Source organism: Heptranchias perlo, chromosome 5 (assembly GCF_035084215.1).
Source record: "Heptranchias perlo isolate sHepPer1 chromosome 5, sHepPer1.hap1, whole genome shotgun sequence".
In the NCBI taxonomy this organism is placed as follows: domain Eukaryota; kingdom Metazoa; phylum Chordata; class Chondrichthyes; order Hexanchiformes; family Hexanchidae; genus Heptranchias; species Heptranchias perlo.
Genome location: NC_090329.1, coordinates 6,989,844 through 7,006,328, shown reverse-complemented (window position 1 = coordinate 7,006,328; position 16,485 = coordinate 6,989,844).

Below are 16,485 nucleotides of genomic sequence, written 5' to 3'. Positions count from 1 at the left end.
AATCATGATCCTGATGTATGGCTGTGGGCAATGGGGTCGGTGCTACATTGGATGAGGTATTCAGGTTTTGCACATATGCAGATAACTATTGTGCTTTGGCTGTTTCCTGCATTTAACTGAGAATGTTGCTTTAATACTCTTCCTGATTGCTCAGTTGATTGGCATGTCCTCTTGCTGTGGATCAGGGTGCTTTACTGCCATTGATTGATGCTGCCTGTTGTCTGTATTTTGCTCTATGGCAAAGCTCCTTTGCAGGGTGAAGTAGTGTAAGATTCAATAATTTTGGACGCCATTATCAGGTTGTACTTCCCCCAACAGTCTTGGCATTTGAATCTTTGTTTAAGCACATCAGTGGTCTGCTCTACCATGACCCTGATAGCTCATGTGATCATTATATCACTCTTCAGGTCTTGGCCAGCTATGATCGTGGTGGATAGCCTTGATTGCACAGCAGACATCAATCCAACCTTCCTAGCTTCATGGATTGGCTTAAAATGAATGATTCATGACAACGTCCAGGCTTTAATGTGTATGATTCTGCACGTACTGTCACAGACTCATTCGTGTCTCTGTTTGTCAAGTGGCATTGGGGGTAAGGGCCTATACAGCCACATGTGTGCCATCAATAATACCCTGCACTTTAGGGAATCCAGCTAGATGGCAAAACTGCACGGCTCTCTCATGTTCTAGCCTCTTTTCCATGAGGAAATAGATGAATTGAGTGGGACAGGCAAACAAGGGGCATCTGTACACTGCAGCTTTGGAGATTTGCCAGATATCTCCTGAAGTTGCTTCGCCAGGCCCAGTAGCATAAATGTTCAGGCCAGCAGTTACCTTGACAGACACTGACAGAGCCACCCCTGCCTTGAAGTGCACTGCAGTTCAGTCCAGTTCACTCACAGCTTCCACAAACAGATTTCTTCTGACATGTCGACTCCTGCTCCTCCTGGCCCCACAAAGGAACGTTTCTGACCAACCTTTGGGACCTCCTCGTCCTTCCCAACTGCTTTCACCTGGTGGGAAGACCTCAATGGCTTCCCTGTTTAGGCCCGGATTCCGTAGGGTTAGAATCAACCCCTTTGAGTCTGCAGTTGCAGGCTCTGGCCTTCAAGTATCAGAGTGGAGCAGCAACATTTTTTAAATCAGCAACTCATGTTAGTATAGGAAGCAAAGTAAGGTCATTAAAAACTTCTCAAAGGATATGTATTCTCTCTTCAAAAATTATATTCCCCTTACAGCCCTCACCCCGTTAGCTCATTAGAGATCATGGTGTAGATTCTTCATGAAAAATACTTTTACTCGATGCCATTTCTCTCTCCACAAATCACTCATTCGCTTGCCTGACCTTCCTCCTAATAGTTAACCTGATCAGTGACTCTGGATTGACCTTCCAATGATGGCAATCCCCCCCTGCCCACCCCGTCAGCCTCCCTTGTCGTTCCAGATCATGAATCCCAGTAGTCTCAGCCACTACACGGCCGCTCTCAGCCACTCGCCGAGAGTCATAGAGTCATAGAGCGTTATACAGCACGGATAGAGGCCCTTCGGCCCATCGTGTCCGCGCCGGCCATCAAGCCCTCTCTAATCTAATCCCATATTCCAGCATTTGGTCCGTAGCCTTGTATGCTATGGCATTTCAAGTGCTCATCCAAATGCTTCTTGAATGTTGTGAGGGTTCCTGCCTCCACAACCCTTTCAGGCAGTGAGTTCCAGACTCCAACCACCCACTGGGTGAAAAAGTTCTTTCTCAAATCCCCTCTAAACCTCCCGCCTTTTACCTTGAATCTATGCCCCCTTGTTATAGAACCCTCAACGAAGGGAAAAAGCTCCTTAGTATCCATCCTATCTGTGCCCCTCATAATTTTGTACACCTCAATCATGTCCCCCCTCAGCCTCCTCTGCTCCAAGGAAAACAAACCCAATCTTCCCAGTCCTCAAGTCTCAGAAAATCCGAAGGCTGTCACAGTGAAGGCATTACCTTTACCTCCGCGTTCACGGAGAGAAATCTTGCCCGCCCCCCCCATTCAAGCATTTCCCCCTCTACCCCCACTGAGAAACTTCCTGCCACATCACCGAGATACATTTCAAGCCGTATAGTGAAGCCTATCATCAGCCACAGTGCAGCCTGTCAGTCCAGTACCAACACCTGTCCCTTTATTCTTTCCTCTAAGTTCTTCTCAGCAGCAAAGACCCTGAAGAAGAAGACACTTCAATGGAGGAAAATCCCCCTGAGGCTGCAGGGTAACGTGCTTCATCCCTCCAAAGCAGCTGCACGGATATTGGCACCACATTTGGGGTAGAGAGTGAATCAGAGAGGTCTGCCCATGGTGATACATCCGCAAGTGAGCAGGTGCAGGCAGAGGTAGCAGGGACAGCCCACGGAGAGCCAGGTCCACTCCCAGCACCGCGGAGAGAGAGGTCCTCTCCCAGCTCCACGGAGAGCGAGGTCCACTCCCAGCACCGCGGAGAGCCAGGTCCACTCCCAGCACCGCGGAGAACCAGGTCCACTCCCAGCACCGCGGAGAGCGAGGTCCACTCCCAGCCCCGCGGAGAGCCAGGTCCACTCCCAGCTCCACGGAGAGAGAGGTCCACTCCCAGCCCCGCGGAGAGCCAGGTCCACTCCCAGCTCCACGGAGAGAGAGGTCCACTCCCAGCTCCGCGGAGAGCCAGGTCCACTCCCAGCTCCACGGAGAGCGAGGTCCACTCCCAGCTCCACCGAGAGAGAGGTCCACTCCCAGCTCCACGGAGAGCCAGGTCCACTCCCAGCCCCACGGAGAGAGAGGTCCACTCCCAGCTCCACGGAGAGCCAGGTCCACTCCCAGTCCCACGGAGAGAGAGGTCCACTCCCAGCTCCACGGAGAGCCAGGTCCACTCCCAGCTCCACGGAGAGCCAGGTCCACTCCCAGCCCCGCGGAGAGAGAGGTCCACTCCCAGCCCCGCGGAGAGAGAGGTCCACTCCCAGCCCCGCGGAGAGAGAGGTCCACTCCCAGCTCCACGGAGAGCCAGGTCCACTCCCAGTCCCACGGAGAGAGAGGTCCACTCCCAGCTCCACGGAGAGCCAGGTCCACTCCCAGCTCCACGGAGAGCCAGGTCCACTCTCAGCTCCGCGGAGAGAGAGGTCCACTCCCAGCCCCGCGGAGAGAGAGGTCCACTCCCAGCTCCACGGAGAGAGAGGTCCACTCCCAGCTCCACGGAGAGAGAGGTCCACTCCCAGCACCGCGGAGAGCGAGGTCCACTCCCAGCTCCACGGAGAGAGAGGTCCACTCCCAGCCCCACGGAGAGAGAGGTCCACTCCCAGCTCCACGGAGAGAGAGGTCCTCTCCCAGCCCCGCGGAGAGAGAGGTCCACTCCCAGCTCCACGGAGAGAGAGGTCCACTCCCAGCTCCACGGAGAGAGAGGTCCACTCCCAGCACCGCGGAGAGAGAGGTCCACTCCCAGCTCCACGGAGAGCCAGGTCCACTCCCAGCTCCACGGAGAGAGAGGTCCACTCCCAGCTCCACGGAGAGCCAGGTCCACTCCCAGCCCCGCGGAGAGAGAGGTCCACTCCCAGCCCCGCGGAGAGAGAGGTCCACTTCCAGCTCCACGGAGAGCCAGGTCCACTCCCAGCCCCGCGGAGAGAGAGGTCCACTCCCAGCTCCACGGAGAGAGAGGTCCACTCCCAGCTCCACGGAGAGCCAGGTCCACTCCCAGCCCCACGGAGAGAGAGGTCCACTCCCAGCTCCACGGAGAGCCAGGTCCACTCCCAGCCCCGCGGAGAGAGAGGTCCACTCCCAGCCCCGCGGAGAGAGAGGTCCACTCCCAGCTCCACGGAGAGAGAGGTCCACTCCCAGCCCCGCGGAGAGAGAGGTCCACTCCCAGCCCCGCGGAGAGAGAGGTCCACTCCCAGCTCCACGGAGAGAGAGGTCCACTCCCAGCTCCACGGAGAGAGAGGTCCACTCCCAGCCCCGCGGAGAGAGAGGTCCACTCCCAGCTCCGCGGAGATTGAGGTCCACTCCCAGCCCCGCGGAGAGAGAGGTCCACTCCCAGCTCCACGGAGAGCCAGGTCCACTCCCAGCCCCGCGGAGAGAGAGGTCCTCTCCCAGCCCCGCGGAGAGAGAGGTCCTCTCCCAGCTCCGCGGAGATTGAGGTCCACTCCCAGCCCCGCGGAGAGAGAGGTCCACTCCCAGCTCCACGGAGAGAGAGGTCCTCTCCCAGCCCCACGGAGAGAGAGGTCCACTCCCAGCTCCGCGGAGAGAGAGGTCCACTCCCAGCTCCACGGAGAGCCAGGTCCACTCCCAGCCCCGCGGAGAGAGAGGTCCACTCCCAGCTCCGCGGAGAGAGAGGTCCACTCCCAGCTCCGCGGAGAGCCAGGTCCACTCCCAGATCCGCGGAGAGCCAGGTCCACTCCCAGCACCGCGGAGAGAGAGGTCCTCTCCCAGCTCCACGGAGAGAGAGGTCCACTCCCAGCTCCACGGAGAGCCAGGTCCACTCCCAGCACCGCGGAGAGAGAGGTCCTCTCCCAGCTCCGCGGAGATTGAGGTCCACTCCCAGCCCCGCGGAGAGAGAGGTCCACTCCCAGCTCCGCGGAGAGCCAGGTCCACTCCCAGATCCGCGGAGAGAGAGGTCCACTCCCAGCCCCGCGGAGAGAGAGGTCCTCTCCCAGCTCCACGGAGAGAGAGGTCCACTCCCAGCTCCACGGAGAGAGAGGTCCACTCCCAGCCCCGCGGAGAGAGAGGTCCACTCCCAGCTCCACGGAGAGAGAGGTCCACTCCCAGCCCCGTGGAGAGAGAGGTCCATTCCCAGCACCGCGGAGAGAGAGGTCCACTCCCAGCACCACCGAGAGAGAGGTCCACTCCCAGCTCCGCGGAGAGAGAGGTCCACTCCCAGCCCCACGGAGAGAGAGGTCCACTCCCAGCTCCACGGAGAGAGAGGTCCTCTCCCAGCTCCACGGAGAGCCAGGTCCACTCCCAGCTCCACGGAGAGAGAGGTCCACTCCCAGCACCGCGGAGAGAGAGGTCCACTCCCAGCTCCACGGAGAGAGAGGTCCTCTCCCAGCTCCACGGAGAGCCAGGTCCACTCCCAGCTCCACGGAGAGCCAGGTCCACTCCCAGCACCGCGGAGAGAGAGGTCCACTCCCAGCTCCACGGAGATTGAGGTCCACTCCCAGCTCCACGGAGAGAGAGGTCCACTCCCAGCACCGCGGAGAGAGAGGTCCACTCCCAGCACCACCGAGAGAGAGGTCCACTCCCAGCTCCACGGAGAGAGAGGTCCACTCCCAGCACCGCGGAGAGAGAGGTCCACTCCCAGCACCACCGAGAGAGAGGTCCACTCCCAGCCCCACGGAGAGAGAGGTCCACTCCCAGCACCACCGAGAGAGAGGTCCACTCCCAGCTCCACGGAGAGAGAGGTCCACTCCCAGCACCACCGAGAGAGAGGTCCACTCCCAGCCCCACGGAGAGCCAGGTCCACTCCCAGCACCGCGGAGAGCCAGGTCCACTCCCAGCTCCGCGGAGAGAGAGGTCCACTCCCAGCCCCACGGAGAGAGAGGTCCACTCCCAGCACCGCGGAGAGAGAGGTCCACTCCCAGCCCCACGGAGAACGAGGTCCACTCCCAGCTCCACGGAGAGAGAGGTCCTCTCCCAGCTCCACGGAGAGCCAGGTCCACTCCCAGCTCCACGGAGAGCCAGGTCCACTCCCAGCACCGCGGAGAGAGAGGTCCACTCCCAGCTCCACGGAGATTGAGGTCCACTCCCAGCTCCACGGAGAGAGAGGTCCACTCCCAGCACCGCGGAGAGAGAGGTCCACTCCCAGCACCACCGAGAGAGAGGTCCACTCCCAGCTCCACGGAGAGAGAGGTTCACTCCCAGCACCACCGAGAGAGAGGTCCACTCCCAGCTCCACGGAGAGAGAGGTCCACTCCCAGCACCACCGAGAGAGAGGTCCACTCCCAGCACCGCGGAGAGAGAGGTCCACTCCCAGCACCACCGAGAGAGAGGTCCACTCCCAGCACCGCGGAGAGCCAGGTCCACTCCCAGCACCGCGGAGAGAGAGGTCCACTCCCAGCTCCACGGAGAGAGAGGTCCACTCCCAGCACCGCGGAGATTGAGGTCCACTCCCAGCCCCGCGGAGAGAGAGGTCCACTCCCAGCTCCACGGAGAGAGAGGTCCACTCCCAGCTCCACGGAGAGCCAGGTCCACTCCCAGCTCCACGGAGAGAGAGGTCCACTCCCAGCACCGCGGAGAGCCAGGTCCACTCCCAGCCCCGCGGAGAGAGAGGTCCACTCCCAGCTCCACGGAGAGAGAGGTCCACTCCCAGCACCGCGGAGAGCCAGGTCCACTCCCAGCCCCGCGGAGAGCCAGGTCCACTCCCAGCCCCGCGGAGAGAGAGGTCCACTCCCAGCTCCACGGAGAGCCAGGTCCACTCCCAGCCCCACGGAGAGAGAGGTCCACTCCCAGCTCCACGGAGAGCCAGGTCCACTCCCAGCTCCACGGAGAGAGAGGTCCACTCCCAGCTCCGCGGAGAGAGAGGTCCACTCCCAGCCCCGCGGAGAGCCAGGTCCACTCCCAGCACCGTGGAGAGAGAGGTCCACTCCCAGCCCCGCGGAGAGAGAGGTCCACTCCCAGCTCCACGGAGAGAGAGGTCCTCTCCCAGCCCCGCGGAGAGAGAGGTCCACTCCCAGCTCCACGGAGAGAGAGGTCCACTCCCAGCCCCGCGGAGAGAGAGGTCCTCTCCCAGCCCCGCGGAGAGAGAGGTCCACTCCCAGCTCCACGGAGAGCCAGGTCCACTCCCAGCTCCACGGAGAGCCAGGTCCACTCCCAGCTCCACGGAGAGAGAGGTCCACTCCCAGCTCCACGGAGAGAGAGGTCCACTCCCAGCCCCGCGGAGAGAGAGGTCCACTCCCAGCACCACCGAGAGAGAGGTCCACTCCCAGCTCCACGGAGAGCCAGGTCCACTCCCAGCTCCACGGAGAGCCAGGTCCACTCCCAGCTCCACGGAGAGCCAGGTCCACTCCCAGCTGTGGAGGACAGAAACGCAGACTTCAGGAGCCGAGTTATGCAAAGAAAACTGTTTGCTTCACATAAGGAATTATGCAATATATTGGAAGCCCTGCCAAGCCGTTTCACCACCATGGCTGAAAGTATGGAAGAGCCTGCTTCCAGCTTGTGTGGTGTCATCTCACATGGCATCACCAATGTCGTCTACCTTTGTTGGAGGATGGGTGTTGTTACTTATAATTTACTCCTCAAAATAATAGGATTCACAGCATTAAATGTCGGGGCCTGGAGTTTCCACTAAGGCCACAATTGGCAAAAGGCACCCAGAATGCGCTGGACCTTGTCGGTTTTTGCCGAGGTGAAGTTACACTGAAGTTCCCACATAAACTCATCGGTTTAAGCTCCAAACGTAAAATCTCCCCTGAATCAGCACAATCAAGCAGTGCAATCGTACATAATGGCTGGAATAGAGCCAATGGGGCCTCAAGGTTTTAGGGTGGGGTAGTATAAAAGGCAAGGTAAAAACCTTTTTAACTAATTGACGATTTCTGCAGCAGCAGAGCAGACCTGGTCAGTGGCTTTAATTTACTGCTGGATACTGCTGGTCAATTGATTAACATTGGGTTCATGTGACCACGGGTGCCTGTGCGCCCGAGTATCTGGGTGCAATGTGATGAAACCCCCCCCCCCCCCCCGCCGAATAGGTGCGATCGGTGGAAACTCACCATTCCGACCTGAGGATATGGCCAGTTTTGTGAGCGCAAATATTCCAGCGTAAAGTGATTAAAATTCCTCAATCTTTTCATAGAATCACAGAAAGGTTACAGCATGGAAGGAGGCCATTCGGCCCATCAAGTCCGCGCCGGCTCTACGCACGACCAATCCGGTTAGTCCCACTCCCCCCACCCTTTCCCCGTAGCCCTGCAAATTTTCTTGTTTCAAGTACTTATCCAGTTCCCTTTTGAAGGCCATGATTGAATCTGCCTGCACCACCCCCTCAGGCAGTGCATTCCAGATCCTAACCAATCACTGTGTAAAAAAGATTTTCCTCATGTCACCTTTGGTTCTTTTGCCAATCACCTTAAATCTATGCCGTCTGGTTCTTGACCCTTCCACCAATGGGAACAGTTTCTCTCTATCTACTCTGCCTAGACCCTTCATGATTTTGAATACCTCTATGAAATCTCCTCGCAACCGTCTCTGATCCAAGGAGAACAACCCCAGCCTCTCCAGTCTATCCACGGAACGAAAGTCCCTCACCCCTGGAATCATTCTAGTAAATCTCCTCTGCACCCTGTCTAAGGCCTTCACATCCTTCCTAAAGTGCAGTGCCCAAAACTGGACACAATACTCCAGTTGTGGCCGAACCAGTGTTTTATAAAGGTTCATCATGACTTCCTTGCTTTTGTACTCTATGCCTCTATTTATAAAGCCCAGGACCCGGTATGCTTTTTTATCCGCTTTCTCAACCTGCCCTGCCACCTTCAACGATTTATGCACATACACCCCCAGATCTCTCTGTTCCTCTACCCCTTTTAGAATTGTGCCCTCTAGTTTATATTGCCTCTCCTCATTTTTCCTACCAAAATGCATCACCTCGCATTTTTCCACATTAAATTTCATCTGTCACATGTCCGCCCAAGCCACCAGCCTGTCTATATCCTCTTGAAGTCTATCACTATCCTCCTCACTGTTTACTACACTTCCAAGTTTTGTGTCATCTGCAAATTTTGAAATTGTGCCCTGTACACCCAAGTCCAAGTCATTAATATGTATCAAGAAAAGCAGTGGTCTCAGCACTGACCCCTGGGAAACACTACTGTACACCTCCCTCCAGTCCAATAAACAACCGCTCACCACCACTCTCTGTTTCCTGTCATTTAGCAAATAGCTTTTGGGCTAATAGATTTGAATCTGCTCAGATTAAGCTGTTATGTGGCTAGGATTCATGTGAAAACTAAAGGCCCTGATTTTCACAGATTTATTATTAAGTGTACAATAATTAAACATACAGATCCATGGTCTTTTTCAGGCAGATCCTTATCTTCAAGTAAGGCTTCAAGGCCTTCCTCCTAATAAATGAACAAAGGAAGCTTCTCTGTATGTTCTCATAGGCATTCCCTTCTGAAGAACTTGTTATAAACTAATTAAAGCTCTCTGACTGGACTGTCTTTTAGTTAGATTTATTGTCTAAACTGACCATTGCTTTAAGGTCAGTCTTAATTCACCAGTTCAGTGGTCACTGCATCTGAATTGTTTTTCACTTAACAGGCAAAGGCTAAAAGTTAACATTACTACAATATAGAGAGAAATCAATAGCAGTGTAACATTAGCAGACTTCAAGACAGTCTGATTAACCCTTTCCTTACACCTTGGAACATGTGGTTAGCTCCAGGGGCACTTCAGCTGCAGCCTCACTACAAGGCCAATATTACCAGCCTTTGCAGCTTTAGTGGAAGCTCAAATGGATGCCAATCAGACTCTGGGCCCCACCTTGGTGAAACTGGTGGACTGAATAGATAGAGGCTTTCAAGGTGTCACTCATCTCCTGCAGTCTGCAGATCACTGGGACTGATGAGCCTCAGGCCCATGGGAGTGGCAGTTAGCACAATGGGAGCAGTACTACCTTCTCTCAGGATATCAGCACCTCTGCTCCCTCACCACCCTCTCAACCAGTACCTGCAAGTCAGCTGAACCAGGCTGTCCGGCAGCAGCCGACATGCAGCAGTCTGCAGCTGGGGTCTCTCAGGCTCGAGCTCCCAGAAGTCACCGGCCATGAGCATCCCAATATGAGCAACAGCAGCCTTGCTGAAGCCACTGGAGGAGCACCTCGTAGGAGTAGATTTAGTAAACCTTCTTCAAAGAATGGCGCCATGGGTTGACACTCGGGTGAGAAATGAATTCAAGGCAATTATTGTGTTTGGCATCAAATGAATCATTTTGGCACTTTGATCTGCAGTGTTTTCTCATTGTAGCTTCTGAGTCTACGTTGTCAGTATGTCATTCATATGAAAGTTGGCTGAATGGTTTCAATGTTCTTTAATGCAGCTTTAAGGGAATGGTGATGGGGGTAACAAGGGCTGCTAATGGAGAGGGGCTTTGTGTATCTTTGGAGAGGAGGAGAATGAGCAAGTCACCAGAAGTGTTGTTCTATCAACTGATCCCTGGCCTCTCCGGCTGCAATGTGTGTTGTGCTCACCCTCCTTCTTCTGCTTCTCCCTCACCTTCATCCAATTGTTCCTCATCAGCTGATGACTCTTCCTGCATCTCTGCCTTTAGGCAAGTCAAAGGCAATACTGGATTCTAATGATTGCAGCATATGTCTAAAAACAATAGCTCAATTGGTCAAGGCAGTGTGTAGCTGAGCCACACGGACCATAGACTGGGCTCGGTTGGCCCAGGGCCTGGAATGTTACAATTGGCCACAGTACAACTGGGTCAGGGAAGGAAGAATCAGCTAAGGTTCCTGCTCCTAATTGTTGTCCCAGTCATTGCTGTTAGAAGTGTGTGAGTGTGAAAGAGAGAGAGAGAGAGAGAGAGGCAGAGAACATTAGATAAGCACAGAATCAAGCTCAGCTGTAAAGCCCTCAGGATCAAGTACAATATCGACACTTACTTTCCTGGCTCACAGACACCAGATAAGGTAGTGGAGAATGACCCGTGGGATGAAACCTTATCACAGCAAATGCTCAATGTCTTCAGGAAAGGAGAAGGGGGAAGGGAAAATGGTAGAAGAAAAAGAAAGGACATGTTCAGGTTGTAAATACACCTAATACCGGCTCCTGCCTAATGACAGTCTGCTGGTTAACTGATCTAAACCAAATACACCTAATACCGGCTCCTGCCTAATGACAGTCTGCTGGTTAACTGATCTAAACCAAATACACCTAATACCGGCTCCTGCCTAATGACAGTCTGCTGGTTAACTGATCTAAACCAAATACACCTAATACCGGCTCCTGCCTAATGACAGTCTGCTGGTTAACTGATCTAAACCAAATACACCTAATACCGGCTCCTGCCTAATGATAGTCAGCTGGTTAACTGATCTAAACCAAATACACCTAATGCCTACTCCTGCCTAATGATAGTCAGCTGGTTAACTGATCTAAACCAAATACACCTAATACCGGCTCCTGCCTAATGACAGTCTGCTGGTTAACTGATCTAAACCAAATACACCTAATGCCTACTCCTGCCTAATGATAGTCAGCTGGTTAACTGATCTAAACCAAATACACCTAATACCGGCTCCTGCCTAATGACAGTCTGCTGGTTAACTGATCTAAACCAAATACACCTAATGCCTACTCCTGCCTAATGATAGTCAGCTGGTTAACTGATCTAAACCAAATACACCTAATACCGGCTCCTGCCTAATGACAGTCTGCTGGTTAACTGATCTAAACCAAATACACCTAATGCCTACTCCTGCCTAATGATAGTCAGCTGGTTAACTGATCTAAACCAAATACACCTAATACCGGCTCCTGCCTAATGACAGTCTGCTGGTTAACTGATCTAAACCAAATACACCTAATGCCTACTCCTGCCTAATGATAGTCAGCTGGTTAACTGATCTAAACCAAATACACCTAATACCGGCTCCTGCCTAATGACAGTCAGCTGGTTAACTGATCTAAACCAAATACTACTACAAAAACTGGAACAACAAAAAAAAAATCAATGACCAACAACAGATTTTGTAGCATCTGTAATGTAAAAATAATGTCCAAAGGCGTTTTACAAAATAGAAATAAATGAACAAACGGATGCCGATCCAGAATGGGAGAGATTAGAAGGGGTTCTATGTTCCTGAAAGCTTGGTCGAAGTGATGGGTTTTGAGGAGGTTTTTCAAGATGAAGACAGAGGTGGATAGAGAGAAGGATTTGGGGAGAGGGTTCCAGAGAGAAGGGCTGAGCCATAGGAAGGATCTGCTACCAGTGCTGAGCTGAAGGGAGGAGGGTTGTATGCAAGGTCTGTGTCAGAGGTAAGAGAGTGGAATTTGGGCAGAGACTAGAAACAGTGGCTTCAGTCTTCCCACTGTTAATGTGGAGAAAGTTGTGGATCACCCATGCTCTGATGTCAGAAAAGCAGCTGGATGGTATAGAAGTTGCCAAGAGATCAAGAGAATCATAGAATCGTACAGCACAGAAGGGGGCCATTTGGCTCATCATGCCTATTGGAAAGAATTATCCAATTAGTCCCACTCCCCTGCTCCTTCCCCATAACCCTGAAAATTTCTCCTTTTCAAATATATATCCAATTCTCTTTCTATTAAGTCTCCCCTTAACCTTCTCTGTTCTAAGGAGAACAATCCCAGCTTCTCTATTCTCTCCTCATAACTAAAGCCCCTCAACCCTGGTACCATTCTAATAAATCTCCTCCGCACCCTCTCCAAGGCCTTGACATCCTTCCTAAAGTGTGGTGCCCAGAATTGGACACAATACTCCAGCTGAGGCCTAACCTGTGATTTATAAAGGTTTACCATAACTTCCTTGCTTTTGTACTCTATGCCTCTATTTATAGAGCCAAGGATCCCGCATGCATTTTTAAAAGCCTTATCAACTTATCCTGCCACCTTCAAAGATTTGTGTACGTAAACCCCCAAGTCTCTCTGTTCCTGCAACCCCTTTGAAATTTTACCATTTAGTTTGTGTTGTATCTCCTCATTCTTCCTTCCAAATGCATCACTTCACACTTTTCTGCATTAAATTTCATCTGCCATGTGTCTGCTCATTTCACCAGTCTGTCTGTGTCCTCCTGAAGTCTGTTACTATCCTCCACATTGTTTACTACATTTCCAAGTTTTGTGTCATCTGCAAACTTTGAAATTATGCCCTGTGTACCTAAATCCAGATCATTAATATATATAAAGAAGAGCAGTGGTCCTAATACTGACCTCTGGGGAACACCACTGTATACTTCCCTCCAGTCTGAAAAACAACCGTTCACCACTACTCTCCACCTTCTGTCGCTGAACCAATTTTGTATCCACACTACCACTGCCATATACACACCATCAACCCTCTCCGTTACTTCATCAAAGAACTGAATCAAGTTAGTCAGACATGATTTGCCTTTAACAAATCCGTGCTAGCTGTCATTTATTAACCCACGTTTTTCCAAGTGACAATTAACTTTGTCCTGGGTTATTGGCCCCGGTATTTACGGGGAGGCGAGGAGGGAGGGGGGAGGTGGGGTCGGTGGGGAGATCATGGAGGTTGGAGGAGGGGAGAGATCACAGGTGGGGGCCGGCGGACGATCGCGGGGAGGGAGGCCGATCGCAGCAGGTTTGTTTGGGGGGCCGGGGGGAAGCGCTCCTGCTCCTCCAGGCCCACAAACAGTGCTGGGAAAGCATTTACCTGCTGGCTCCAGCCGTTCACTCCTCCCTTCAGCTGTCAGGTTTCCCGAGCCCCGGGGAAACCCACAGCCGATAAAAGTAAAACTCTGGTAAAATTTGAGGCAGGCAGCCTCATTAGCATATTTAAATAACTGACCTACCTCTCAAGAGCAGGTTAATCGCCCACCCGCCCCCCAACCCGCCTGAATTAAAACCAGAACTGTGGGAGGGGGGTTGGGGTTGGGGGTTTCCGATTTTTGAAATTTTAACACCTCTCCCACCCATCCTGGGGGTTAAAATTTCCCCCTTTGTCTCTAAAAGTTTCCCCACCACCAACGTTAGGCTCACTGGCCTATAGCTATCTGGTTTATCCCGCTCCCCTTTTTTGAAGAAGGGTATAATATTTTCAACCGTTCAGTCCTTTGGCACCACTCCCAGATCCAAGGAGAATTGGAAGATTGTGGCTGGAGCCTCCGTTATCTCCACCCTTACTTCTTTCAGCAACCTGGAATCTTCCCATCTGGACCGAGTGCCGTTTCTACTTTGGGTGCTGCCAACCTTTTACGTACCTCCTCTTCATCTATTTTTATCCTATCCAATTTCTCTACGACCTCCTCCTTTACTGTGACATTTGCAGCATCCTCTTCTCTAGTGAAGACTGATGCAAAGTATTCATTTAGTACCTCAGCCATGCCCTGTGCCTCCACAAGAAGATTTCCTTTTTGGTCCCTAATCGACCCCACCCTTCCTTTGACTACCCACTTACTATTTATATGTTTATAAAAGACTTTGAATTCCCTTTTTTTGTTACCCACTTATCTTTTCTCATACACTCTCTTTCCCCCTCTTATTTCCTTTTTGAGTTCACCTCTGCACTTTCTGGATCCTGCTTGATTCTCTACTGTATTATGAGAAGTGGTGAAGAGGTGGAGCTGAGTGTCATCAGTGTACATACGGAAGAAGACTGATGATATCACTGGGATGATGATGCTTCTAAATAAGGAACAGTAGGGGGATAAGGATAAATCTTTGGGGGACTCTGGAAGTGGCAGTATGGAGGAGGGAAGAGAATACATTGCTGGAGATGCACAGGTAGATAGAAACAAAACCAGGCAGGGACAGAACCACAAAGCTGAGCAACAGAGGAGATGCAATGGTGGAGAATGTCGTGGTCAACTGCGTCAAAGGCTGCAGAGAGAATGAGAAGGACATGGAGGGATAACATAACATGGTCACAATCATACAGGATGTCATTTGTGACTTTTCCTGAGATCATTTCAGTGCTATGGGAAGGATGGAGGCCAGCTTGGAGGGCTTTCAACATGGTGCTTGGCAGAGATGGGCACAGAGTTAGAGGCAATAACATGTTCAAGGGCCTGATAGAGAAGACAGAGATTAGAGATGGGTGGAAATGTTAGAGGACAGTTGGATGAAGGGTGATTGTTTTTGAAGGAGAGAGCTGATGACAGTGATTTTGAAAGGGAAAGGGATGATACTTAAGTAGGGAACACTTTTGATTGTGTTAGCTATCATGGGAGACAACAGGAGGAGTTGAGTGGAGAGGGTATCAATAGATGGAAAAGATGAACATGGAGAGTGGAATAGAGAGATGGAGAAAAAAACTGCAAAATAAGCAAGGATTGAAGGCGTAAGTGGGTGAAGGCCAGGGCTTGAAAAGAAGTATAATTCAGTCACTAAAATGTTAAAGAACCAGGAGGGTGACCTTCTGTATTGTTTCAAGATGGCATTTGATACAAATGTGATTATGCTATGTCCAAACGGTTTCCAAACACTTTCAAAACTCTCCCATCAGTAAAATATTTTCTTCTGCAAAATTGGTATTTGTTGCTAGGGTGCTGTTTTTAAAAAAAATGATCTTTTCCTGCAAAATTATATTAATTCTTTTGAACAGCATGTGGAAACTAGACCTAATTATGTAGTTATCCACTGTGTAATTTTCCTAATCAGTGTAATTAGAAGGATAGTAAAAGTATCCTTGATTTTAAGTTGAGTTTTATTGTGCTGGGTAACAGATAAAATATAACAGTGTGCAATTCTAATCAGCTCCAAAATGAGAACTAATAATTTGAGCACGATGGAACTCTCGGGATATAGAACAAAATTGGCTATTGAATCATTCCATCTGAACAGATTCAATTTCATTCCAAATATATTTATTACTTGCAATTAAAATGTCTCCCATCAGTGTTTCTGAGGAGAAATCACAAACTCCTTCACAGGCCTGGATTTTAGCTGTCAGCGGGTTCCTGCCACGTTAACTTCTTGCTGCCTGCCCGCGACAGAATGGGATTCAGACGATTTTAGCGGCCAGGCCTCATTTAAATCCGATCGGCTAACTTCCACCCATTCCGGGCAGGAAGAGGCGGAAAAATATGTGGCCCAAAAGCCACCCGCTAACCGCAGGTAAGTGGCGTCTGGGCTGCCCCGAGGAGGTCCTGCGATTGGTGGGAGGGGCGAGTTCCCGGCAGGGGTGGCCTAAGCTTTACCTCGTGGAGCCCGGGGGAACATTCCTGCTCCTCCTGGCCCCTCAAGGAAAATGACATTTTTTTTTTTAGAAACTTCCCCCTTTTTGGCCTCCTCTGGCCCCAGATCATCTTCGCCGCTGGGTTGGCCTAAAGGGAAACTCACTTCCACTTCCCGCCTAGTAAAAATTGCAGTCTGGTCCCGATGATGTCATCAGGGCCCAACATGCATATGATAAAAATGACAACATCGGTTTTGGGTTGGTGTCATTGCCCCCTGCTCAGGAGAACAGGTGAAAATCGGAAGCTATCAGCTCCCAGCGGCTCCAGGGCAGTAAGTATCTTGGGCGATTTTAACTGCCCCCACCCGCCCGGTTTCTGCCGGGCAGGTAGGGTTAAAATCGCTCCCACAATTGTCAAATGTTAACACTGTTCCATCCAAAGTCTGGCAATGGCATAAAGCTGAATCAAGGGGTTCATATAGAATTTCATAAGTCTTCTGTTAAACACCCTGGGCCAGAGTGAGAAACTGGAGTGCATCACCTCAAGGAGAAAGCTTTCTACTTTTCTTAATCCACTCCGATAAAAACACCGCCACAAATGTTGCTAGGCTGCTCCCCAGCATGGAGTCTCAGTTAACAGGAGGGCAAAACAGAGAGTCGGCTGCTCAAGTCAGAGTGCCCG